At 47.3% G+C, this 24526-nt stretch overlaps 1 protein-coding gene across 1 annotated transcript in view; it reads right to left on the bottom strand.

Moving 5' to 3' along the window:
* Positions 1-3408, bottom strand: part of TRERF1 (transcriptional regulating factor 1) — a 215762-nt gene extending 212354 nt beyond the window's left edge. Inside the window, 2 exon segments of the mRNA XM_045572697.1 lie at positions 2732-2816; positions 3269-3408. The gene's annotated coding sequence lies outside the window, so the exon portion shown is untranslated.
* Between the last annotated feature and the right edge of the window lie 21118 nt (positions 3409-24526).

Here is a 24526-nt window from a genome sequence, read left to right as displayed (position 1 = left end):
AATGCCAAGGTACAACTCCACTCCTTCCATGAGAGGACAAAAACGGAAGTTAATCAACTCAGCACGAGTCCATGAAGCAATCTGGCCGTTGGCCCAGGAAGACACTGTCAAGACCTCTGGAGACTTCTCCGGAGAGCTCTCTCCACAAGACCGAGCGACAGAATTTCAGACACAGACGTCACTCACGGATCAAACTGTGCAACCCTAATTAAAAAAAAAAAAAAATCTGAAGGCCAGAAATGCTAGAAACTGGACCTTCCCTCCCTGCTGTGAGCATCAAGCCACCTTCAAAGTTCTTGGGCACTTTTCAAATACTGTAAATGCGAGGCAACCCCTGCAGGCAAAGCCATGTCCATACTTTCTGATTCATCAACGTGATGGAGAATCCTTATACGTCTCCCAAGAAAACAATGCTGTGGATTATTACGACCAACCCAACCATCAAAGGACAAGAAAAAGAATATGATAAATAAGCTTTGTGGTGGCTCTTTTTTTTTTTTTTTTTTTTTGATCACACACTTCATTATATAAGCAGCAGTCCCCTCCCTTATAATTAATGCTGCTACCGCAACAAAAACCACAGGCCCAAGCGGGTTAAAGAAAGCCAAACGGAGTACTTCCCACACAGTTCACGGAACAACTGTTTTCACAGCAAGCGCACGTAAACGCTATGTGATATGCACACACACCTGCTCTGTGGAAGCCTGCTTACCAAGCTGTGAAAAGACCCGTGTTTACCATGGAACCTGTAAAATTAATCTCCTCCGTGCCCATAAAGCAGACGGAAACGCTCCTTTCTGAGACGTCAGGCTGGCTTCTCCACAAATCTCTGGCAAAAACGGACATGCCCAACAGGGCGGGGCCCGGAGAGCTGTGTCACTCCCTGTATCAATTCCTATAAATCAAACCCTGACAATCACCACCGTATTTTTAAAAGAATGAATTATGATTCATGGGCCTTCAAACCTTTATTACCACAAGAACGTTCCCAGAAGAAGAGAAAAAAAAAGCTACTGTGACTTGATTAATGGCCAAAGCAAGACAATAAAATAAATCTCATAACTGGAAGAATTAAAAAAAAAAAAAAAAAAAACCCTGAGTGACTGCTCTCGGCTTTTTCGAGGGCAGCCATGTCAATAATTCCACTATCCTGGGATAAACATGCATACAGATTTTGTTTACCTTCCCAGCATATACACACCACCAGACACAGACTTTCAGCAGGGGGAAATTAATAGCTAATTTGTTTAACTAATGCCTAGTTAGGAACATTGGATAAACGGCGATATTTATTTCCCAACTAACTCAGCTCTCGAGCTGCCAAATAACAAATCCTCAATCTGGAAATCTGATAACAGGAAGGAAAGAAAGCACTGTCCACCCGTAACATGTAGAGGAATATTTTTAAACCCATTTATTTTCCCTGCTAGAACAGAGCCTGACTACAGCACTGCAGAAAGCTTAACCAACTTGAGTTAACCGCACTGCCTAGTGTTTCCAACTGACCCTACTAAGCATGTCTGGGTTTGAACCTCTGGTGCTAAAATTATCCTGGCAGAGTTAAAACTCCCAGCCTAATCCCGGTCCCTGACAGCCAAGACCCACAACCCATCTGCAGACACCAGAAGGCTGAGTACCAGCAACGCAGGCAGAGACTGCTGGTTAACTGGTAAGCCGCTGAGCACTTCTGCTTGCTCTCCTCCCGGCGGGCACCAAACCCCACCGGCGGTGACCAGACTGCTTTCTCCAAACGGTTAATGATGCAGAAGGTTGGTACCAACTGGGGCAGCGAAGAACTCTCCTTTCCTAACGCTCTGCTCCAAGCAAGGCCTGCCCAAAAGTGCACCCAGCCGGCCCGGGAGGCATTTTTTTATAAGAACTCTTCAGCCATCCCTGGACCCGTCATTCCTAAGCATCCCTTCCCTGCACTTCCCAAGACAGCCCAGGCCACGCCGTGAGCAACCGGCTTCCACACGCACTTCACTTGCCAAAGCCCCGGGTCTGGGAAGTTTCCACAAAGCTGGCCCTGGCAGGCCGGCCCAAGGCTCAGGAGGAACCGGAGTGTCATCCTCTCCCTTCCCGGGAGGATGGCGGATGGCAGGGGCACATGCCCAGCCCACGCTGACCAGGGGCCACCGGCCAGGGAGTGGGTGATGCTGTGCTGCTGTCTAATATCTGTCTATTTAGATGGCCAGTAACAACTTCCAAACCGAAGTTAGGACTGGAGGGGCAGTTCTACCCCCTCACACACTTCCCTCGTCGGGGTGGCCACCTTAACTTCTGGTGGGTACTGAGCCCCCAGAGAGCGCCCAGGCGCATGCATATATATATATATATATATATATATATATATATATATATATATATATATAGTCAAAAACCCCAAAAGGCGCACCCCTGGGGTCCTGCGGTTTGCTGGCTGGGAGAATGAAGGCTTTACAGCATCACAACCTTCAAGTGCAGCCCCAGCACACCACCCTTTGAGCCCCATCTGCCCATTTGGGGGCCCATCGCAGCCCTCCCCCTTGGCTGGGATGCCGCCGTGAAGCCCAGAGAGGGAAGAGGGGAGAAGGGAGGCGGAGAGAAGGCCCGGTTCGCATACTGAAAGTACAGAAGTGGGGGTGGGGGTGGGGGAGAGACTTTTCTCTCCCCTCCCCCATCTTCTCACGGAGCATCCCCCGCACCCCCAACTAATTAAAAAAAAATGAAACTTAACAAGCTTCTTGCCTACCTTGGCTGTTTCTGCAACAAGTGCATGGGCAATCCGACCAGAAGACCAGTCTCCGCTTGGGGGGCGCGATGGGGGGGAGGCAGCGCTGGAGGAGCAATTTCAATATTAATTTATGGCAGAGCCGCCTCCTCCCGGCGCTCCTCACTTACAGTACTGCCCTCGGCCAGTAAACAAATATCGCTCCGCCAGGAAACATACTCCCCCGATGCAAGCCCCTCTCCCCGGCAGGGAGCCCGGCCCTGCATCCTCCCCCCCACCCCCCCGCGCGCACCCCCACCCCCGCCCCGCAGCGTGCTCCCCAACCCAAGCCCCAGCGTTCCCAAAGCACCCACCACCACCTCGGCCGCCACCGCCACCCGAGCAAGAAACTTACTCGGTCCGTCTATGCCTCCACCCTCCTCCCTCCAGGAAATCTCCTCTCCATATGCATTCAGCCTCCCCGCAGGAAATCTGCTCCCCCCTCCCCCTCCTATATGCATGCACCCCTCCCTCTCCTCCCCCCCCTCCACTCCTCACCCTCCCCGGCCAGAAACTTACTGGCGAGCCAGCCAGCAGCGTGCAAGGCTCTCCCGATCCTGGAAACTTACTCCCAGCTATAGCACCCGCCGCCCCCCTCCCCGGCCCGGCTCCCCTCCGCCGCCGCCAGCAACTCCGAACTCCCCGCATCCAGCCGCCCGCCCGCCCGGGGGAGGCTCGGGCGCGGGGCCGCGCGGCACCCACCCTCCCCGCCAGGAAACTTACTCCCGCCCGCGCGCACCGCCTCCCGGCCATCGCGGAGGGAAGGGGTGCGGAGGGGACAGACATGCATATGCATCCCTCGCCCCTCCCCCGGCCGCAGCCCATCGGGGCCGGGCCGGGCCCGCAGGAACCTGGCCTTACCTTTCGCCCGGCTCCCCATCCCCGCCCCTCCCCGAGCCCTCCCGATCGGCTCCCCGGCGCCCCCCTTTTTTCACCCTTTACCCACCCCTAGCAACCGTTCCCAAGCTCCTCTCGGTCTCTCTCTCTCTCTCTCTCTTTTTTTTTAATCCAGGATGCAAATTCCTCCCCTGTCAGCAAATCGACTGTCAAATTATTTTCTTGCAAAAAGGAGAAAGGCGGGGTGGGGGTGGGGGTGGAAGGGGGGGGGAGCAAAAGCAAAAAAAAAGGGGGGGAGGGCGGGGGGAGAGGGGGACAGAGAGGGGAGAGATATCCCTCCGCAGCGCTGGTCTGGCCGGGGGCGGGGAAGCAGGAAGTAAGGTGTCCAGCGCCCGGCGGCCGGCGGGTCCTCCGCGCGGCCCCCGCCCACCCGCCCGCGCCCCGGGCCCCGGCCCCCGGGGGCGCCTCGCTCCGGCGGGCGCGGGCCGCCCGCGCATTGTTCGCCGCGCCTCGGCCCCGCGCTGCGGCCTCATTTGTGTGCTCTGCATGTGCATGGGGTGGCGGCACCTTTTGTGGGCTGCAGGGAGCCTGGACCGGGATGGGGCGCGGGGCGAGGGCCGCGTTGGGGCCGCGCGGGGACCTGTCTGCGAAGGAAATGTGGCCGGAACGCTGAGGCCCGGGACCCGGTGGCGCGGCCGGGAAGCTGCCGCGGTGGACTCGGACCCGGGGCAGGATTGCTTCCTGCGGCGCCGTCCCGGTCACTGTAACGCGCTCTGCAGCCTGACGGCTGGGGCTTGGGGTCGGGTTTATTTTGTTGAAGGGGTTGTTGCAAAGATGATGCCATGGCCGAGGTGGGCTGCGGGGAGGCGGCCTGCACCGACTCCCCCATACCCCGCCCCGCACTGCACCCCGGCCTCGGGGCCGGGGCCGGGGGAGAGGACGCCGGCGCCCCGGGGAAGGGGCTGGCGGTTCGCGAAGCGCGCGGCTCCATTCTCCGCCCCGATGGGGGCGGGAGCGCTGCGGCGCTGGAGACGCGGCTCTCCGGGGAGGGGCTCGGTCTCCGCCGCGCGGGCTGGGAGGGGGGTTGCTAGGAGAGGGGCCGGGCCGGGCGGCGGAGGAGGGGAGGGGTGCGGGGCGCCGCGGAGCGCCCGCCCTCCCCGCGCGCCATGACTGAGGAACGTGGTGCCGGGAGGAGGGCCGCCGGGGCCGCTCGGCGTTGGTGCGGAAACCCGAGCCCGAGCGGCCCGCTGCTCCTCCTCCTCCTCCTCCTCCTCCTCTGCCTCCTCCTCCTCCTCTGCGGGGGAAACCGCTGCACCCAGACCCGGAGCAGCTGCGAGCAGGGGGCAGGGCGCGGGCTGAAAGGCGAGCCTGGGGTTCAAGCCTCTGCGGCGCCGGGCGGGCGAAGACCGCACAGCCCCCTGGCCCCGCGGAAGCGCGGCCGCCCTGCCGGTCCGGCCTGGGACCCAGCATTTCCAGGTGTGTTTTCTCGTCTGAATCAAAGATGATTCAGCTCAAACAGACCACTTCGAGGCATCTAGCTCATCGAGGGCAGACGACAGCGAGTCATTTTTGCTCCGGGGAAAGTTAAACCATGCATTTATTTTTATTTTATTTTATTTTTGCAGTAAGGGGAGATCATGGCACCCCGTTCCCCAAAAGTCACACAACAGGAAAAATAAGGTGCTCCCGCTACCCAGGCCTCGGCCGCTCTTCCCCCGCCCCGCCCCCACGCGGCACTGGGTGTGGACAGGGCGGGGGCAGGCTGTATAGGAGCTTAGAGCATGAGGTCATGGGCGGAGGAGGCTGCTGCCAAGAAGCCTGGAGGTTTTTGTGTATTTCCAGGGGGTAACGGTTCTCGGTTCTCCGTCTTCGGCAGTGACAATTCTCCCGCACAGCCCTCCCAGTTCTGGGGCGCCTGGACCCCAGAGTCCCCTAAAGGGGAGAGGGTTCGGGACTGTCCTCGTTGGGAATTTGGCCAGAGCCCAGCCCCCTGTGGGGCCCTTCCACATCAGCCAACAAGTCCAGGGGCAGTGCGCAGGGGCGCGGAGACAGAACGGCTCCGATGCGAGGTCCCCCGCGCTCCCTTCCCTCCATCGCCTGTCATCTTCCAGCCGGGCAGCTTTCGGTGACAGCCTCCGGCCCCCCTCCGACTTCTTCTTCACTGGGGTCCTTCTAAAACTCCGGACTACGTCCCTCCAAACCCCTCCCCGCAGCTCTTAGAATAAAAAGCCCAGCCCTGGCGCTCCGGGTGATCTCGCCTCCGCAGACCTCCACGCTCAGGGCTCCTCCTCCTTTACTGTAAGCCGCCGCGCTCCTTTGTTCTGGGCTGGGGGTGGGGTGCGGGACGCGAACCCTGCCCCGTCCACCTCTTCTTACTGACGCCGGCTGGACCTGTAGGCCTCAGCTGCCACTGCCTTCCAGAAGCCTGAGGATACAGCCGGAGGATACTGCCCCCGGCCCTGAGGAAAAAACCCAGGCTAGACCTCCGGGCTGTGGCAGCGTTTTCCAAGCGGAGGCGGAGGACCGGCCCAGCCGAGCTCCGTGGCTGCCCGGGCCCGACCTCCAGAGAGGGGGTTGGCCAGGACAGAACTTCAAAACCCCCGTTCCCTCCAGAGACCTGCAAAAGCAAGTGCACCGCCCAGAAGCCTCAGCCCCTCCACCTGCCACCCCCTGCACACACACACACACACACACACACCACACACACACACACACACACACACACACACACACACACACGTACACCAAGGAGAGGTCTTTTCATCTAAGCTCCTCCCTGGCACAGATCAAGAACCTGACGCTGGCAGCCAGCAAGTCAACTGCCTGAGGTCAAGGCGGAAATTCACACCCCGGTCTTTCCTGCTCCTGAACCAAGAACTGCAGAGAAGGGTTTGGGATATGGGGCTCATGGTACACAGCCAAGGATGCTGTGTACCATGCATCTTCAAAGAACCCCTTCATGGCTGGGTCACGGCCAACAGAGAGGCAGTGTTGCCTAATGGTTAGTTGTGCGGGCTCATGTTGAACAAGTTACCTAATCTTACGTGGTTCTGCTTCCTTGAAAGTAAATCGGTATAATGGCACCTGCGGTGTGGTGTTACGAGGTTTGGGTTAATCTATGTAAAGACCTTAGAACAGTTATCTAGGCAAGTTCTTGATTACTTGTGATTGTGGTTATGTGGCCCCTCTCGAGGGTTCTAGAAAATTAGGTCCCCAGACTTTTAACTGATGTAAGCATCAAAAATGACCTGGGAAATGCACAGACAGTACATACAGAAGCCTTACTTAGCCAATAGGTTCAACCTTTAACAGTGCATATGCGCAAAGACAATCCAGGGATGAAATCTGTGACTGCTGGTTGTGGACAATGAGTGTCAGAGGGAAAACAGCTGAAATGAGAACATTACCTTGAATCTTTGAAATTCTAATCCAGCTGACACACTAGTATTCCCAGCCTCTGTACCAGTCCTGCCTTGTCCGACCAAAGTCCTCCTAGAATTGCAAAAAAAGAGTAAGAGGGTTGTTGTTGTTACTGTTAGATCCATTTGCAGCACTTACCCCCATGGTAAAAGAGGTTTTTTAAATGCAGTTCATTTGGGGGGAATAGGTTTAATGCATTCACATGATTCCAAATTCAAGTCTCCCACCCTGTCTGCCACCACCGGTTTTCCCTCTGGAGCTCTGGGGTGATTTCGCCTCCGCAGACCTCTCCACGCTCACGGCCTTCAGAAGACATAGTGAACCAGGTTCCAGCTGAGGCCCCTGGAGAGCTCCTGCGGTGCCTGATTCAATGCTTTATGTCCAGGGCTCCTTCTCCAACCCAGGCAGAATTATCATCCCGCTCTCACCTTCCCGACCCTTCAGCCTCAACCCCAAACAGGCTGTATTAAAACTAACAAACGCAAACACTTTGTGATTCTTTCTCCTCTACGCTAATCATCACTGAGGTTTATGCAGTGCTATCCATGTGCTAAGCACTATGCTAAGAACTAGACCTGTATTATCCTACTTAACCAGCCCCAAACCATCATCACCACAATATTCTTATTTTACAGATGCAGACAGAAGTGGAGTATTAGGTTACATAACTTGCTCCAATGTGAATCCAGGCCAACCTGAACCCAACCCCTTTGTCTTAACCACTAGCCCTCTTGCCTCTCTGCAACATAGGAACAATTCTGGGAACTGAAGGGAAAGGGGTGGAATGGAGACTTTGAACTAGGGCAGGTCTTAATCCAAATTCTGAGTCTGGCCCTAAGCAGCCATGAGACCCTGTGAAGGTGTTTAACCTCTCCCCAAGCCCCCTCCTGTGAACTGGGACCATACAGTTTCCATTGGCTTCATGTGAAGGTCAAGTGCACGTAAATAAAGTTTGTTTTAAATGGCCAATAAACCAAATGCAACGTTTAGATCTTGTATGGCTCTGATTCGAGTAAGCCGATGCTAAAAAGACATTGCTGAGACAATCAAGGAAATAAAATGTAGACTTGATAAACATGTTAAGAAATTATTAATTTGATTGGATGTGGTAATGGTATTGTGGTTATGTTTCCTCCAATTCTTGTCTGTTAGAGATACATAATGAAAACAATGTGAGTGAAAGTATGTCTGGGATTTATTTTCAAATACTTCATCCCTCTCCACCAAAAAACTATGAGATAAATAAAACAAGATTAGCAAAGTATGGGTCATTATTGAAGCTATTCGTTATTCTGCCCTCCATACTTCTATGAAATGTTTCAAATAAATTTGAAAAAATTTAAAAATAAAATCATGTAAAAATTATTAAAATTTTCATTATCAGGTTTATTTAATTATTATAAATTGTTATTAAAAATAGTCTTGGTGCACAAAATTAGTGCCTGGGGGGGGGGGGCAGGAGGTGAAGGCACAGCCTGCACCTTCTTCAATCTGGGACCCTTGAGGGATGTCCAACTGCCCATTTAGGCCCGATCCTGGTGGTATTGGGCCTAAACGGGCAGTCGGACATCCCTCTCACAATCCAGGACTGCTGGCTCCCAACTGCTTGCCTGCCTGTCTTCCTGATTGCCCCTAACCACTTCTGCCTACCAGCATGATCACCCCCTAACCGCTCCCCTGCCAGCCTGATTGATGCCTAACTGCTCCCCTGCCAGGCTGTTTGCCCCTAACTGCCCTCCCCTATAGGCCTGGGTTCCTCCCCAACTGTTCTCCCTGGCAGGTCTGGTTGCCCTCAACTTCCCTCCTCTGACATCCTGGTCACCCCTAACTGCCCTCCCCTGCTGGCCATCTTCTGGCGGCCATCTTGTGTCCACATGGGGGCAGTCATTTTGTGTGTTGGAGTGACAGTCAATTTGCACATTACTCTTTTATTAGATAGAATAGAGGCCTGGTGCACAGGTGGGGGCCAGCTGGTTTGCCCTGAAAGGTGTCCTGGATCAGGGTTGGGGGTTCCCTTAGGGTGTGGGGTGGCCTAGGTGAGGGGCCTGTGGTGGTTTTCGGCCAGCCATGCACTCCGGCAACCCAAGTGGAGCCCTGGTATCTGGGATTTATTTATCTTCTATAATTAAAATTTTGTAACCTTGAACAGAGCCAAGCCTCCTGTTCACTCCATGGCTGTAGCCATTTTTGTTGGGATTTATTTATCTTCTATAATTGAAACTTTATAGCCTTGAGTAGAGGCCTTCCTCCATTACTGGGGAAACCCAAGCCTCCTGCTCACTCTGTGACTGCAGCTGTCTTGGTTGGATTAATTTGCATACTCGTTCCTGAATGGCTGTGGCTTGTGGGTTAATTTGCATATTAATTTTTACTAAATAGGATTATGAAAGTTTTAATGTACATTATTGAAATATAGTACTAGCATGTGGGATTAGGGGGACAAGAGGAGATAAACCAAAGGACTTACATGCCTATATGCATAGCCCATGGATGGACAATAGGGTAGTGAAATCCTGGGAGGGTGGGTAGGGGCTGGGAGGGGAGGTGTAAAGGGGGGTAAAATGGGAGATATCTGTAATACTATCAACAATAAGAAATATATTTTTTAAAAAGAAATACAGTATTGGCTTATAAGTAGGCATGCAAAAATGGCAAATTTGTTCCTGTGTGACACTCAGGGCAGCACTTGGGTCTGGCAGATAAACCAGCTTGGGGGGGGGGGGTGAGGGGGGAGGAAGCCAAGGTAGACAGGTAATTGTTAAAGACACATCCAAGCACACAAAGGACAATGTACAGAAGGTAAATGGCAGGAGTACTGGGTTACAGGAACAAGCAAATTAAAATTGAGGAATTGAGGGACAGAATTTCAAGTATATGATTCAAGTACATGAATTAGGAAGTCCACAGAGTCACTTCAAGATTGCAAGGATTAGGGATCAGAGGCACTGGGCGGAATTCTCAATTTTGCTCACGGGTTCTCTCACCCAGTGCAGAAGTAAAGCTTTGAGTTCCCTCAATAGTCATTTTAGTGTAAGACTTCTCTGGCCTCCTCCAGCTGGCCAGACCCGAAGTCTAAGAAATGATGTTGGCTTTCACAAGCGAAGGATTATATCTGAGGCCAGATGGAAATGAAAATGTAGCTGATTCATGCCCTGGCTGGGTGCTCAGTCGGTTAGAGCACCATCCCAATTCACTAAGATCATGGGTTTGATCAACCAATGAATGCATGAATAAGTGGAACAAAAAATTGGTGTTTTTTTCTCTCTCCCTTCCTCTTTCTCTCTAAAAACAACAACAACGAAATCAATATCATTTTTTCAAAATTATTTTTTAAAGTGTAGAAAATGCAGCCAATTCGTTACCAAATGAAAGTTTTAGGCCTGGTAAAACCTTTATTCGTGTATTGTTCTAAAAGTAATTGGATTTACACGGCGGGGAATTATTTTTATGTATGACCCTGACTTGAAACGAAAGTTTGTCCTCTTTAAGAGAAAATTTGCACTTCAGAGAAAAGATAAGGCAATATATTCGGAAACTCTTCAAAGAACTGAACACTTCTGTATAATACTTCCCTTTATGCTCAAGATAACTCTTTAAGAGAGCTTCTTAAAAGCTGGAAAAGCTACAGACCTAGACGGGGAAAGAAAATATCACCCGTGCTTCCTGCCCTTTCCATGGCTGCAGAATGAAGGCCCTGGCCGGCGACTGGGACCATGAGGATGGAACAAATCCAGCGTGTGCTTTAGGAATGAGCGCGGATGTGCCTAATGCAGCTGCTGAAGGCTCGGTGTTCAAGAGCAAGTGAGTCCATGGCAAGCTCAAGCAATGAGTCTGGTTGTGGGTGTTTCTCAAACTCTAGTTTCTTTGCCATCCTTGACACCATAACAACCAGAGCCATGGAAGCCAAACACAGTGGCCCAGAAGGGCTTCTGGGACTCCCATTTTAAAACCAGCAAGACAGCATGTTTTTCGTAGTCTCCTCAGCCTCAGCCCCCGCGTCTGTTGAGAGAGCAGACCTTACTCAAGACAGGAGGCCCAACTGGTGATTTGTTTAGCAATACTGAGCGATCAGTATCTCAAGCAAGTTTCTAGCCAGAGAGAGAGAAAATAGGTTTCAGGCTATGAGAAGGTTCTCAGTTTAAGTCACATTTCCAAGAAACAAGTGAGCTAGAATATATGGTAGGTCTTGTATATAATACCCAAAATCAAAAGCAACTAATTGGTTGAAATCACTGCTAAAAATTCCTGCACCCGCCTCGCTATGGTATTAGTACTACAGGGTAGGTGGTGCTCGAGGGCTATGGTGGCCCACGATGGTCTCAAATGAGTGGCTTTGTTAGCTCTGAGGGTGAGGAAATTCATTAAGTGAATTTCCTACTGTAGATGAAGATCTATTAAGTTTTCAACTGCACAGGGTTTAAATGTAAGCGTAGATAATGGCTACTTTTCTAGCAACCTCCATGGGCCCACAACTTTTCTTTTAGGTGTGAGAGAGAACCCATGAGACTGTGTATTAGGAAGAATCCTGGCAGGAAACAGGTGGCACACTTAATAGGCAACTGAGGAGTGTATACAATAGTGTGCAAACGGGGCCTTCGTGGGCCTACAGCCTCGATCCCACACGGGATCCCACACTTAGAAATGTCCTCCACTTAGTTTACTAGTTACTCCTTGTGGTTGCCATCTTGAAATTATTAGTAGTTTTTGAATAAAGGTTCCTGCATTTTCATTTTTTGCTGGGCCCCTCAAATGATGTCATCAGTCCTGTGTTCAGTGTTATCCTATCTAATAAAAGAGTAATATGCAAATTGACCATCACACCAAGACACAAGATGGCCTCCCCCATGTGGTCAAAGATGGCTGCCCCCATGTGGACACAAGATGGCCACCACAAGATGGCCTGCAGGGGAAGGAAGTTGTGGGAAGTTAAGGGTGACCAGGCTAGCAGAGGAGGGAAGTTGGAGGAAACCAGGACTGCAGGGGATGGCAGTTGGAGGGGGCCAGGCCTGCAGGGGAGGGCAGTTGGGGGAGACCAGGTCATGGGGAGGGGGGCATTTGGGGGGCCAGGCCCGCAGGGGAGGGCAATTGAGAGCCAGCAGTACTGGTTTGTGAGAGGGATGTCCAACTGCCTGTAAACAGGCGGTTGGACATTCCTCAAGGGGTCCCCAGTTGGAGAGAGTACAGGCTGGGCTGAGGGACACTCCCCTCCCCCACCCCAGTGCATGAATTTTATGCACTGGGCCTCTAGTATGCAATATGACAGGTGGGATAGCACCCAAGGACTAAAATCAGTGTGGAGCCTCTGCCACTGCTAAGTCAGAAAGGGCAAGGAGGAGAAATAACTGGGACGGAGAGAGAGCTGTGGCTGAAGCTGTGGCTATGGCTATAGCTGGAGGAGGAGGTCACACACAGGAGTGGTGGCCTTCTGTAGAATAGCACAGCCATAGTCAGCCCGCAGCCTGTAGAGTGGGAGGCAGGTGACAGACACCCCAACTTCTCTCTCGTAGGAAGCCAGAGGGTCTGGGAGCGCGCTGACGAAATCAACCAAGGCCAGCCTGCTAGGGCAGAGGGAGCAGGGGGGAGGGTAAGAGTGAGTCCGCAAAGGGCAGAGAATACCCAGCTCAGGACTTTGACTTGAAATTTTCAGGATCAGAGTTAAGAATAAATAAAATAGAAATATCACGAACAATGGATTTCAATAAAGGACTTTTCAATGATGAAAGGATGATCATTTGGTATGCATCATGCATAGGTGCGTATACACTTTCAAAGGAAAAACAAGAAGACCTAAGAATTTCCATGAAAAGAGACGTAGGTATGTGAAAGAGCCATCGTTAGCGAAGAGAGAGCCTCGGATTTCAAAAGATTAAAATCATCCCAGGTCCCAAAGTCAAATTTTGCAAACAACACCCTTCACCTTTACTTTCCTCTCTCTCAGGCCCACATCACAACCACAAGTGCCTGTGACAGAATGGCAAGGGCCACTAGGGCAATAGCAGCGGAACAGGATATATTCCAACATAGGATTCTGGGACAATTAGATTTTTGTAGATACCATTGGGTATAATTAAATATTTGTAGGAGCATCAGAGAGCTCTGTCAGAGGGAGTGTATTAGGATGAGGTAACCATCCCAACTTCTCCATTCCACAGGACAGTTTAGATTAGAGGGGCCTCCTCCCAGCCTTTTCCCACGATTTCGCTTTCAGCATTTTCAAAATGCCTGTGACCGACTAAGGTCCAAAAATACTAAATGGAAAGTTCCAGAAATGAATGTTTCATAAGTCTTAAATTGTGCATGGCTCAGAGTCGTGTGATGAAACCTGGTGCCATGCTGCTCCATCCCACTGAGGGTATGAATCATCCCTTTGTCCAAAGTATCCAGGCATAGATTAAGGTGACCAGACGTCCCGCTTTTGGGGGACTGTCCCGCCAAAAGCGGGATGTCTAGTCACCTTAGCGTAGATGCCATCCACTCCTTAGTCACTTAGGAACCATCTGGGTTATCAGATTGACTGTTGCAGTATCAATGTGCTTGTGTTGAAGTAATTCTTGTTTTACTTAATGTCTCATTCTCATAATTTTATTATAGTATAGTGTTATTATTGTTCTATTTTATGGTTAGTTATTGTGAATCTCTTACTGTACCTAATTTAAAAATTAAAAGTTATCATAGATATGTATAGGAAAAAAACACAGTATCTATAGGGTTCGGTTCTGTCTGCAGCCTCAGACATCCACTGCGGGTCTTGGGATGTTCCTCTTGGAAAAGGAAAGACTACTGTTTTCAGATGGCTTTCAGGAAGTACATGTTCCTGATTAATTTGCGTTCCACTCAGATACGGGCTAAACAAAATTAATCCTTTATAATCTCCTTGAATACCAAACATTTTGCTACAAATGGGAATAAAATTTCAGGGATATACACTTCACCCGTAAAAGTCACAGAACACAAAATTAATTAATTTCAAGTGTGAAATTCAGTGACATTTAATATATTTGCAATGGTGTATAGCCATCACTCCTTTTATCTCCTCAAAGGGAAACCCCATACCCATTAAGCAGTCACTTCCCATTCTCCCCTCCCTCTAGCCCCTAGCAATCACCAATCTGTTTTCTGACTTTAGATTTATCACCTATTCTGGATATCTTGCCTAATAATAGACAAACATGTAAATTGACCATACCTTCGGTCAATTTAATTTGCCCACAGCCAATCAGAATGAATGTGCAAATTAGAAGGCCTGCTATGAGAGGGAGGAGGGCAGGGGGTGGGGGAGGCGGTGCGGGGGCAAAGGGATCTACAGGAGCGGAGTGCCACAGCAAAGACAAGACTGCAGACTCCAGAGTCTGCAGTGAAGATGAAGATGGCAGACTCTGGCAGAGCAAAGGCCTGGATCCCAGGTGCCGGAGGAAAACTGATGCTGGAAGCCAAGGGAAGGAAGGCCTATTGCACAAATCTCTTCATGCAACAGGCCTCTAGTTTTATATAAATGGAATTGCATGAGTGACCTTTTCTGTCTGGCTTCTTTCATTGATTTCAGAGAGAGGAAGGGAGAGAGAGAGAGAGAGAGAGAGAGAGAAACATTAATGAGGGAGAAACATGGATTGGCTGCCTCCTGCATGCTCCCCACTAGGAAATGAGCCTGTAACCCCAGACATGTGCCCTGGAATTGAACACATGGGAATTGAACCAGTGACCTCCCTGTGCATGTGTCAACTGAGCCACACACAGGCCAGGCAGCATAATGTTTCTGAGGCTCATCCATGGTGTAGCATGTGTCTGTCCTTCATTCCTTTTCATGCTGGACGATATCCCGTTGTAAAGATCTACAACATTTTCTTTATCCGTTCATCGGTTGATGGATATTTCAGTGGTCCCCATCTTTTGGCACTTGTGAGCAACGGTGCTGTGAACGTGAGTGCGAGTGTCCTTATTCGCATACATGGTTTCAGTTCTTTTGGTATACAAATAGGAGTGGAATTATTTGGTCATAAGATAATTCTGGATTTAATTTTTTGAGGAACTAACACATTGTTTACATTTAATCTTGAGGGAACTCACGTGTTGGAATCCTTTGAGAAGCACTCGTTTACAATCACTTGTTTCAGACCTACAGTAACGTAGCCCATTCTGCCTATAAAGTAAAAAACAAAATTCCAAAAAGATTTCATGTGGGAAGATACTCCTAGTTAGCAATTGACTTGAGTTTTTATAATTTATTTAAGTTATTAGTGTATAAAAGTAATACTGGCAAAAAGAAAATACAGATCACTGGGAACCCTTATACGTGTATTTAAAAAAAAAAAAAATAGCCCCAGAGTGCTTCTCAGTAAATGCAGTCTGAAATAGAAAATGAAATTAAGTCAACGGACAAAAACAATACAATAGGCCCCTGCATGGTAAGAATTTCACATCAGAAAGCACCCTGACCTAGTTTTCTTCAATGCAGCCTATTGCCCTAGTCATTTGAAACATGATTGTCTAGTTGTATTGAATAATACTTACCAAGTAAATCAACTCTGACACTGCTATTGAGCCTACATTTATAAGGTGTGTTTTGGGTTTGTTTTTTCTTGATGGTTTTAAAAAAATTTATCTATTTATTTGACTTAAGAGTATTTGTCTTCTACTTTGGAATTGAGCAGGGAACACAAAATTTTGGTAAACTGTATCTCTCAGGTGAAGTCAGAGGCCCTGCGCAGGGGTAGGATTTCTTTTTTAAATTAGCATATAATAGAAAAAAAGAAAATTAGTAAAATTAACATAATAAAAAATTGAGGTGTGTATGTGTGAGTGTGTGTGCGCGTGTGTGCACGTGTGTGTACAATTCTGTGTAAACATTATCACAATCAGGATGCAGGGAGTTTCTTTCATCCACCCCCAAATTCCTTGTGCTATCCCTTTAAATCACGTTCTCCCCTCCCCCACCCTCATCCCCAACCCCTAGCAACCACTGGTCTGCTCTCCATCATTCTCTACTTTGCCTTTTTCCTGAATGTCATCTAAATGAAATCATACAGTATATAATCTTTTGAGATGCTACTTTCACTCCACACAATGCCTTTGAGATGCATTCATGTTTCTGCATGTAATAATAGTTCATTCCTTTTACTGCTAAATAGTATTCATATTATACTAGCAAGAGTATTTATTGCTAAATAGTATTTTAATACTAAATAGTAGAAATGTACTCACCTTATCTCTTCACCCATCGAAGGACATTCAAGTTGTCTCCAGTTTGGCAATGATCCTATATAATAATTCCATATAATAAAGAGATAATATGCAAATTGACCATCACTCCAACACACAAGATGGCTGCCCCCATGTGGACATAAGATGGCCATCACAAGATGGCCAGAAGGGGAGGGCAGTTGCATGGGACCAGTCCAGCAAGGGAGAGCAGTTAAGGGCAACCAGGCCCACAGGGGAGAGCAGTTAGGGTGACCAGGTTGACAGGGAAGGGCAGTTAGAGGTGACTGGGCTGGCAGGGGAGGGCAGGTGGGAGTGACAAGGCCTGAAGGGGAGGGCAGTTGAGGGAGACCAGGCTGCAGGGACGGGCAGTTGTGATATTTGGTCTGGTGGGGGAACAGTTAGATGTTGATCAGGCTGGCAGGGGAGTGGTTAGGGGGTGATCAGGCTGGCAGGCAGAAGGGGTTAGGGGCAAGCAGGCAGGCAGGCAGGTGAGTGGTTGGGAGCCAGCAGTCCTGATTGTGAGAGGGATCCCAGATTGGAGAGGGTACAGGCTGGGCTGAGGATCATCTCCCTACCCACATGCACGAATTTCATGCACTGGGCCTCTAGTTACAAATAAAGCCGATACAGGAGAAACCAAGATGGTGGCATAGGGTAGACACCTGAATGCAGCCTACCACAACAAATTTGAATTTAGAACTAGAAAACAGGGGAAACATCACCCTGAAGCATCCGACGGCTGGATAAGAGGAGGCTCTGCCATCTGGGAAGGAGAGAGAAGGCACGCTGACCCTCAGGAACTGTGAAGGTGCGGAGAACTGCGTGAAAAGGCAGCCGCAGAGTTCGCTGCCGGCTTGCTTGCGGAGCGCGGAGAGGGCGGGGTGAGTTCGCTACTGCCTCACTCCCTGCATGCGGAGAGGGCTGACAGCTAATGTGCGGCTGGCTTTCTTGTTCTGGAGGAAAGCAGAACTACCCTATTGCGCTGATAGACGGCCCCAGACAGGGAGAGGCCATACTGTCAGGCAGTGGGCAGAGATCTCCTGGAGGTGTGTGAAGCCAGCGGCCATTACTGTGGGACTCAGAAACCAGGCCCTCGTAAGGAGAGGCTGACCAAAGTTTGTCTGCACCACCCGAGACTACGCCCCATCCAAGCAGAGCACAGAAGCCCTTCCAGTGGCTAGCTTTCTCATTCGCTGGGAATAGGACTCTCCTAGGGAGGGACAGACAGGAATCCAAAGCTTGTCTGCACCTATACCAAAGAGGTGTGCGTGCCTGCAACCAATCCTGCGGGATTCACCAAGCTTGTCTGTGCCACCCTGAGACTCCGCCCCAACCAAGCCGAATACAGAAACCCTCCTAGCTGAGATACTTCTGATCCTCATAGCTAGTTGGCTTGGAGATCAACGCTTCCCAGTGATACCAACAACAAGCAAGGCTTAACAACAAGACTGCACACACAGCCCACAAAGGACTACACCAAGAATGTCCACCTCAGGTAGCTGGGAGGCTGATCCACAGAACCATATAGGACACCTTAGCACACAAAGTCACTCAACCAACTCAGGGAAGCAGCAAAAATGCCGAGACAAGGAAACAGATCACAAACAAAAGAAATGGAGGACAAGAAGTGACTGGATATAGAGTTCAAAACCATGCTTATAAGGCTTTTTAAGAATTTCCTAGAAAAGGCTGATAAAATAAATGAGACCTATGAGGATATGAAAAGGGATCAACTAGAAATAAAGAATGCATTGTCTGAAATAAAAAATATTATACAGAGTCCTAAAAACAGAATAGAAGATCACAAGAATCAAGTTAAAGATTTGGAACACGAAGAGCCAGAGGACAATCCTCCGCAGAAGCAAGAAGATAAGAGAATCCAGAAAGTTGAAGACAGTGTAAGAAACCTCTGGGACAATTTCAAACGAACCAACATCAGAATTATGGGGGTCCAAGAAGATGAAAGAGAGCAAGATACCAAAAGAATACTGGAAGAAATAAGGACAGAAAACTTCCCCCACCTGGGGAAAGAAATAGACTTACAAGTCTAGGAAGTGCACAGAACCCCAAACAAAAGGAATCCAAAGAGGACCACACCAAAACACATCATAATTAAAATTCCAAGAGCAAAAGACAAAGAGAGAATATTAAAAGCAGCAAGAGCAAAGCAGGTAGTTACCTATAAAGGAGCACCCATACGATTGTCAGCTGATTTCTCAACAGAAACCATTCAGGCCAGACAGGAATGGCAAGAAATATTCAAGGTGATGAATAGCAAGAACCTAAAGCCAAAAATACTCTACCCAGCAAAGCTATCACTCAGAATCGAAGGTCAGATAAAGAGCTTCACTAACAAAACAAAAAAAAAATGCTAAAGGAGTTCATCATCGCCAAGCCAGAATTATATAAATTGCTGAAAGGGGTTCTTTAGGAAGAGTAAGAAGATAAAGATAAAAATTAAGGTCAACAAATACATAACTATCAACAAGTGAAGCTAAAATCCAAGGGAATTAAAAAACCTGATGAACAATATTAACTGTTGAATATAATAGAATCAGAGGTATGGAAGGGGAATGATCTAACGATTCTTGGGGAAAAGGGGAGAGGGGGATGTGGGAAGAGACTGAACATAAACTGTGCACCTATGGAAGAGGACAATGAGGGGTGAGAAAAGGGCAGAGGGTGGGGTGGGAACCTGGTGGAGGGTAGCAATGGGGGCGGGGGGAGAGGAACATTTGTAATAATCTGAACAATAAAGATTTATTTAAAAATAATAATAAAATAAACAAATAAAGCTGATACAAACATTCATGTGCAGGTTTTGGGGAAAACAAAAGATTTGTTTCTCTAAAATAAATACTTAGGAGTGGGTCATGTTTAACTTTATAAGAAACAGATGAGTTATTTTCCCAAGTACTATTTTATTTATTTATTTATTTTAAAATATATTTTATTGATTTTTTTACAGAGAGGAAGGGAGATAGATAGAGAGCTAGAAACGTCGATGAGACAGAAACATCGACCAGCTGCCTCTTGCACACCCCCTACTGGGGATGGGCCTGCAACCAATGTACATGCCCTTGACTGGAATTGAACCTGGGACCTTTCAGTCCGCAGACCAATGCTCTACCACTGAGCCAAACTGGCTTCGGCATATTTTCCCTAGTATTATTTTATATTTCCACCAGCAATGAGCGTTCCAACTGTGCCATTAGTAGATACTATCATGCTCTTGTTTTTATTTTAATTGATGTGTAGTAATGTCTTATCATGGTTTTAATTTGCATTTTCCTAATGTAAATTAGGAACCCACTTTGATGAAGTGTCTAAACATTTAAGTGTTTTGCCCCTCACCTTAAAAAAAAAATCCAGCCTGGCCAGCATGGCTCAGTGGTTGAGTGTGGATCTATGAACCAGGAGGTTATGGTTCAATTCCCGGTCAGGGAACATGCCCTGGTTGTGGGTTTGATCCTGGGATGTGCAAGAGGAAGCAGATCAATGATTCTCTCTCATCATTGATGTTTCTTTCTCTCTCTCTCTCTCTCTCTCTCTCTCTCTCTCTCTCTCTCTCTCTCTCTCTCTCTCCTGCTCCATTCCTCTCTAATATATATATATATATATATTAAAAAACAAAGAAAACCATCCACCTACATATTTATTTTACTTATTGTCTGTCTCCCCTATAAAAATGTAAGTTTCATGAAGACAGAAATGTTGGTCTATACCGTTCATTGCTCTAACAGTTATAACCTAAAATGCTTGTAACTTGCAATATCCTATCACCTATAATAGTGCTTTCCATAGTAGATATCTATTGTTGAATGAATTAATTAACATTTATTGAGTACTTGCTATGTATCAGGCACAATTCTGAAAGCATCACATTTATTGTTTTCTGTTGTCATGTAATTATTTTATCAATAATTTTAATTTAATCTTTACAAATCTTTAATTGTTCAACAAACACATTGAGCAGTTATTATGTGGCACTAACTAGGATTTAGGAATTAAGTAAAAGCTATCCTTAAGACACAGACAGGTTAATACTGTCAGATAAGGAAGGTGCTGTGATAATCAGGCACAGGAACCTGGCAAAGCACCAGGAGGAACCACAAAATGAGACTTGGGGGTCAAGGAGAGCTTTCTGGGAACTGATCATTTGGATTAAACAAAAGAGAATAAAATATTCAGCTTATACTTTTCCCATAATGTCAATCAGAATTAAATGTTAAAGCTCAATTACTTTTGTTCTTGTTTACAGTCATGTAAATTACTATAAAGGAAGCACTATATACTTAAAAAGCATTGGAAATAAACAAATAAAAGTTATTAGTCATTGTTTCTTATCATGATAAGTATCTTTGTTTTTACACAATGTTTTCCTCATTTTTTATTGGGTTGTCTGTTTTCCTACTATTGAGTTTCTCTAGATAGAAGGCCTTTATTAGGTATGTGATTTGAAAATACTTTCTTCTAGTCTGTAGCTTTTCATTCTCTTAGTATCTTTGAGAAGGCAAAAAGGTTTTCATTTTAATAATGTCCAATTTATCATTTTTTTCTCATATGGGTTGTGCTTTTGGTATCCAAGCCTAAGAGAACTTTCCCTAATCCCAGATCATGAACATTGCGACTATATTTTCTTCTAAAAGTTCATTTTTTATTTTATTTTTAATCAAAGATCCATTTTTTAAATTTAATTTTTTCCATTACCTTTTATTCTTCTGTGCCCTCTACCATCTCTACCCACCCCTCTCCACTCCTGCAATCCCCACACTGTTGTCCATGAGCTCTCTCTCTCTTTTCTCAATCCTTCCACCGCACTCCCCCAAGACTATGATCCACTTCTTATTTAACTTTTTAAAATACATTTTTATTGATTTCAGAGAGATAGGAAGAGGAAGAAAGAGATAGAAACATCGATGCTGGGAATCATTGATCAGCTGCCTCTTGCACACCCCCTACTGGGGATCAAACTGGCAACCAGTGCATGTGCCTTTGACCTGAATTGAATCAAGGACCGTTTAGTCCAAGCATGCCGAACTCGTGGCCCACGGGCTGCACGCAGCCCACAACAAATATTTGCAGTCCAGCCAATGTAACGGTATGTAAGAAACATTTTAATAAAAATTTCATAACTCAATGTTTACCATATCCTGTTATACATAATCTATAATAATAAAAGCTTAATATTCTAATTAGACTGGACGTCCTTCCAGACGAAGTCAGGGCTGCGAGGGAAGCCCAGGTCCCGGGTGCCAGAAGGAAGCTGGTGCTGGCAGCTGGGGAAGGAAGGCCTACTCTTTTCCTAAAAATTTTTTTAAATATATATACACATATAATTTATTGATTTCTTACAGAGAGCAAGAGAGAGGGACAGAGAGTCAGAAACATCGATGAGGGAGAGTCATCGATCAGCTGCCTCTTGCACACCCCCTACTGGGGATGTGCCTGCAACCAAGGTACATGCCCTTGACCGGAATCGAACCCGGGACCTTTCAGTCTGCAAGCCGACGCGCTATCCACTGAGCCAACCCAGTTTCGGCAAGGAAGGCCTACTCTTGCACAAATTTTGTGCCTCTAGTCCTATAGAATAAAAGCCCAGCTCCGAATGGCAGTGCGACCAGAACGACCTGTTGACCAGTTGTTATGATACATTCTGACCACCAAGGAGCAGACGCTCAATGCCGATGGGCAGTGCACTCCCATAATGGGAGTGCTGTTTGGCTGCCTGGGACGAGCGGCTGCTCTCACTGTGAACCTCAGGCCCTCGGGCAGGAACCCAGGCGGCAATCGTCACCTTGGCACCCCGGCTCCTCCTCCTCCTCGCTCCCTGCCACCTCCTTCAGACTCCTGCTGGCTGTGCAGCATGTCCCTCACCCTGGAAGCTGGGAGGCGGGTTCGTGGCTGCTGCCTCTCAGTGCTATTGTCTCTGGACCCGGCCCCGACCAGGTACCCTGGGGAGGAGAGTGCTCCGGATCCGTGTACGGTGCCAGACCAGGGAGCAGCCACTCAGAGGGCAGGTACACAGCTGCTCAGCTGACCAGGATGAGTGGCACTCCCACAGCGGGCCGATCCCTGCAGGCCATGCCCCTCACCAGTGCACAAATCCTGTGCACCAGGCCTCTAGCTATTAATAATGAACTACAACATTTGCTAATGACTGATTACTATAATCGTGTTGCATTAATTCCCTTATGTGCCTTATGAGCTGGCACACCATTTTTCTCCACTAATACTAGCAGTAAATATGTTAGCAACCGATTGCCATGTCATTAGTCTTGAACTGACTTGTTTGGTGTGTGCAACAGGAAATATTTTGCTTTCAGAGAACAAGAAAAATAGGTTTATTTGCATTACGCTTATTAATTTGTGAAGTTATTCAGTGTCCGTAAGTTAATGTTCAAGAAAAATATTAATTTTTATTAAAATATTCTATTATTAGAGGCTCGGTGCACAAAATTCGTGCAGGGGGTTGGGGGGAGGGGTGTCCCTCAGCCCAGCCTGCACCCTCTCCAATCTGGGACCCCTTGAGAGATGGTCAACCACCAGAATCGGGTCTAAATGGGCAGTTGGACATCCCTTTCACAATCCAGGACTGCTGGCTCCCAACTGCTCATCTGCCTGCCTTCCTAATTGCCCCTAACACCTTCTACCTGCCAGCCTGGTCATCCCCTAACCACTCCCATGCTGGCCTCATTGATGTCTAACTGCTCCTCTGCCAGCCTGTTTATCCCTAACTTCCCTCCTCTGCTGGCCTGTTCACCCCTAACTAACCCCCCCCCCCACGGTTGATGGCCTCCAACTACCCTCCCTTGTAGGCTTGGTGCCTCCCAACTGCCCTCCCCTGCTGGCCATCTTTTATCCACATGGGGGCAGGATCTTTGACCACATGGGGGCAGCCATCTTGTGTGTTGGAGTGATGGTCAATCTGCATATTACTCTTTTATTAGATAGGATTTTATGTTAACAATTACTTTTTATTGTAGTCCTTTGTATTCATCATGTCTCTATCGAAATAAACCTATATTTCTATGAAAATTGAAGCTTTTGGTTTTTTTGTGTGGCCCACATAAACTTAAACCTTGTTTATTTAGCCCGTGTTAGCCTTTGAGTTTGACATGCTTGCTTTTGTCCATAGGCTGACACTATTCACTGAATCAAATCAGTGAGAGCTTTCTTTCTTTTCTTTTTTAAATATATTTTATTGATTTTTTACAGAGAGGAAGAGAGGGATAGAGAGTTAAAAACATCGATGAGAAAGAAACATAGATTAGCTGCCTCTTGCACACCTCTACTGGGGATGTGCCTGCAACCAAGGTACATGCCCTTGACCGGAATTGAACTTGGGACCCTTCATTCCCCAGGCCAATGCTCTATCCACTGAGCCAAACCAGTTTGGGCAGTGAGAGCTTTTTATTTAATTTTTATATAAAGTGTGAAACTGAGGTCAAGATTTTCTATATTGAGGTTATTTTCTATGACCTCTTGCATATGGATAGTCATTGTTCTAACACTATATGTTGAAAAGACTATCCTTTCTTCTTTGAATTGCCTTTGCACCTTTGTTAGCAATCCACATTTTGAAAATCAATTGCTGGACAGTCTATTCTGCTCCATTGAGCTACACTTCTGTTCTCCACTAATATTATACTGTCCTGATTATAGTAAGTCTTAAAAATTGTCCATAGCCGGTTTGGCTCAGTAGAGTGTCGGCCTGTGGACTGAAGGATCCCAGGTTTGATTTGGTTAGAGCCTGGGTTGATTTGGTTAGAGCCTGGATCCCCAGTAAGGGGGATGTAGGAAGCAGTCAACCAATGATCCTCTTTCATCATTGATGTTTCTATTCTCTCTTCTTCTCCTTTCCCCTCTGAAATCAATACATATATATATTTTAAAAGTAATAAATAATTAGACTGATTCCTCCACCTTTATCCTTCATTTTCAAAATTGTTTTGGCTATTCTGTTCTCTTTGCCTTTCCAAATAAATTTTAGAATTAGCTTACCTATATAAGCAAAAATTATATTAAATTTTTTATTGTGATTGTATTAAATCTATAGATTTATTTGGAGAAAATGCACATGTCTAACTAAATTGATTCTTACAATCTATGAACATGCTGTCTCTCCATTTATTTGTATATTTTTATTTCTTTCTTCAGTGTTTATAGTTTTCAGCAGATAGATCCTATATGTTTTGTTAATGTATGCCTATTTCTATTTTTTTTTAAATGTAATGATTTTTTAAAATTTGGTTTCCAAATTGTTTACTCTAGGCATAAAGAAATATGATGATATTTTTGTCCGTTGACTTTATATTCTGT

This window comes from Pipistrellus kuhlii, unplaced genomic scaffold, assembly GCF_014108245.1.
Source record: "Pipistrellus kuhlii isolate mPipKuh1 unplaced genomic scaffold, mPipKuh1.p scaffold_m20_p_5, whole genome shotgun sequence".
Classification (NCBI taxonomy): Eukaryota; Metazoa; Chordata; class Mammalia; order Chiroptera; family Vespertilionidae; genus Pipistrellus; species Pipistrellus kuhlii.
Note: the sequence above shows the minus strand (reverse complement) of the source record. Positions and strands in the feature narration are given on the sequence as shown.